The sequence below is a fragment of the Lolium rigidum genome, chromosome 2 (genome assembly GCF_022539505.1).
Source record: "Lolium rigidum isolate FL_2022 chromosome 2, APGP_CSIRO_Lrig_0.1, whole genome shotgun sequence".
NCBI lineage: Eukaryota > Viridiplantae > Streptophyta > Magnoliopsida > Poales > Poaceae > Lolium > Lolium rigidum.
Genome location: NC_061509.1, coordinates 154644808 through 154648654, shown reverse-complemented (window position 1 = coordinate 154648654; position 3847 = coordinate 154644808).

Here is a 3847-nt window from a genome sequence, read left to right as displayed (position 1 = left end):
AAAGAATTATAACCAATGTAGTTACTTAAAGGATAAATTGAGGTTAATAATAGAAGCCAATTGATAGAATATAAAACTGATACTCCACATCTTAGTAACTAGAGGAGAACATAACATGTTAAGTAATTAACCATATTAGCATGGTTAGTGGAGATTAAAACCTAGCCAATGCACTATGGTGTCACCCCATAACTACAACCTAGAATTATATCTCAACCTAGATTGTATATCACATGGGTGATCACAAATGAAACCTAAACCACAATTAAGATTCAACCCATGTGTCATTAGGAAAATAACATTATAACCCTAGTACTACCTTTGGGGAAATGGTTATAATAAAAACTACAAGACCTTAACAAGCAAGTGCTTACATGAAACTATATGCATAGAGTTAAATCCTCAGTTATGAGATCAAACCCAACCAATAACTTCTAGCACACTCATAGTAGAAGTACCCAACTCTAATAATATCAAATGGATATACTTCAAAAGAAAACCAAAATAAGAGTATCAATTCATGTCTATTTAACATTTAGAATAAAAATCACAAGTGTGCAATAGAATCTCATATAAAATGCTTGTTCAAGTAGAACAACAACATAATAGTCAAGTATATTAAATCTTGATAAAATTAACAATTGAGAAACCTGCAAAAATAACTCGAATTCAAATATGGAATTCAATTAGAAACCAAAAACAGAATTGTAAATCAGAAAATAAAAACGAAATAGAAAACAAAACAGAAAATGGAGAGAGGAGTAGCTTACTCGCTAGCCCGATCGCAGCCTGCAAGCGAGCTCGAGCCTAGGAAAGCCCGGAAGCAGCCCAGTGCCCGGTCCGACAGCCCGAAATCAACACAGCCCGTACCCCTTCATCTCGGATATTTTGGAGGAGGGACGAGGTCGTCGTCCACCTCTCGTCCGGTCGACACCGCGGCGAGCCACGTCCCGCGCCGCCGTTGTGGACCGTTTTGGACGGCGATGACTAGCCCATCGACTCCATCTTATCCCTACGAGTCCGAAACTACCCTCGCGCGCCACGATTCGTGCCCAAACCAAGCTCGCCGACATCGCCATGCATCCCGGCCGTCACCGGCGACGTGCCGTCGTCTCAGAGCACGCCACGGGCTATAAAACCACCGAGAGGAGCGTCGTGGAGTGCTTGATCTTTGACACCTCACCACAACCTCTCTCAGACCCTCAATCTCTCTCAATCCTCTCCACATACCGGGGTCGCTGATGGAGAATTCTCCAGCTAGCCGACGTTGTAGACCACCCGAAGGACCATGGTTTGGCTCTGGAGCTTCGCCACGAGGAGTAGATCATCCCAGTACAAGGAATCAAGCCGAAGCATCCTCTATCGAGCCAATTTGGGGATTCCCTTGCGCCGGTGATCGCCGGTATCGGCGAAACTAGGCTCGAATTCGACTCCAATCCTCACCGGCGACCACACCATCCGTTCCAGGGTACAAATACGCACTCATAGCTCATTTACCTTTATCATTTGGCATACAGTAAACCGATTTCGAGATCTCGCCGGAGTTGTGCGCCGCAGACATGAATTCCGGCGATGCTCCGGTGCTCCACCCGAGAAACCAACACCACCAATAGACTCAGCGTGTCGAGGGGGTTCGAGTAGTGGTAGCCGCGCATCCAGGGGCGCTGTAAAACGGCGGCGCCGTCGCACGTTGACTGCCGGCGGTGATTGACCGGTGAAGGTGACGTGGCCGTAGGCCAGCTGCACCTTTGCCCAGTCTCCGTCCGCGTGGCAGCCAACGTGGTGGCAGGTCCCACCTGTCTGTGACTGAGGGTAGGTTTAGGGCGGTAGGTTTAGTATTTCCACTTATTACAAATTACAGAAAATACCTGAAACTTTGCAAATAGATAGAAAATTCATCTAAACTCAGAAAAATATAAATAAGATATCAAAATTCATAAAAAAGTAAACTCTATCCAATAAAAATATAATATGAAATTTTTATTTTTAATAAAAATTTAATTATTTTATACTTGTTATTTAAGCCTTTAATTTTAATTCTAAATTCAATTAAAATTCAATAATTAGGAAAACTTCATAAAATAAATAAAAACCAGTAAGTAATTAAGGAAATCATTAAAATTAATTTCCTTTTCTATTAACTTATTAAATCCTTATTAGGAGGATTTTAAACCCTAATTAATAAATTACCTTAATTATTAATTCTTTAAAAATAATAAAAAGACAAATCCAATATTATTTTAATTTCAAAGTTATTAATAACTTCAACTTTATTAATGAAGTTATTAATCCAAGAATTATAGGGTAATTAGGAAACCCTAGTTCCATTAAAACATAGTGATAACCTCATCATTTCATGTGAAGACCCAAAACCCTAATTCAACTAGGAACCCTAGTTCAATGATTACATGTGAACCCTAAAATTGCTCCTAACCTAAACCCTAGGTTAGAGCATGTGATCATGATACCTTATTAAAAATCACAGAACCATAGTAGCAACTAAATACTTGTCTTGGACACATAAAATGTAGAAGACCTATCACTAATATATAGGTATCCCATGTGTTCATCCTCATCAGACCTAACTAATCAAGTAGGGTCAACTAAGTGAAAACCCTAGATCCTATTACCAAAGCCATCATCATTATTTAGCCCTATTTAGCATCACACAATTGTGATGAACTCCAATAGCAACCATGCCAATATTGTGCATCCTATTCCATACACACTAAACCCTATTAGTGTGAGATAATTATTAAACATCCAATTTAGGAAACCACCATTCCTTACTTAGTGGATCCAATAACAAAAACTAGACAACCACAACCCTAATTGATATACTTCTTATTATTTAAGAAGTATGTTCTTCAAAAGTTATTCTTTTGAAGAAAATAGAGAGTAACCTCAACCCTAATTGATATACTTCTTATTACTTAAGAAGTATGTTCTTCAAAAGTTATTCTTTTGAAGAAAATAAGGAATTCTCATCAACCCTGCTTATAAGGACCTATAAACCCTAGCTAGCAACCACCAGCAAGATGAATCAACCTTGATAGCAACCATGGATAATTAATTGCTTAAGTTGCTCATGCTTAAGTAAAACCAATCAAGCCTAGTTGCTGATGAATCCAACTATGTTGTGATCCATCTTATACTTACCCGTAAACTACCTGGAACCAGTAATAAATTATAGCAGCACCACAAACCCAATTGTCATACTTGTTCTTTATCAAAGAACATGTTCTTCAAAAGTTATTATTTTGAAGAATATAACAAGTAATCATTAACCATGCCATATAGTATTAAAACTCGACAACTCGCTCTTTACTTACTATACTACTACTAATCTTTGGTGTGTATGACTGTTACTTTACATTATACCACTTGCTTATGATTCTAAAGCAACACAAACCTGAATAAGAACCTTGTTTGTAAATCACTCTAAGAGTGCAACACACCCTGAACTAATCATTACCACTCACTAAACCTAAATCATCGGGGTTAGGTCACGCTTAGAGCGATTGCATCTCATTCTTATGCATTATTGCATCCTTGCCAATCTTTTAAACATCGTCCTTACCGGACGATGATGCTATTTCGAATTTGGAGTTATTACGTATCGAAGACTTTGCCTCGCATAATCTTGCAGTCAAGAAAGGCAAGTTCATCACTTGCTCATGTCATTTGAGTATTTTTATCAAATTACTTGCAAAGTATTATGGTTATCACTATTGCACAAAAATCAAAACCACTACTTTCATAACTATGAATATGACTATGTGGTGGGCAATGGAACCATGGATTGTGTTGATATGGTGGAGGTTCCATTGCACGGGCTTATATCCAT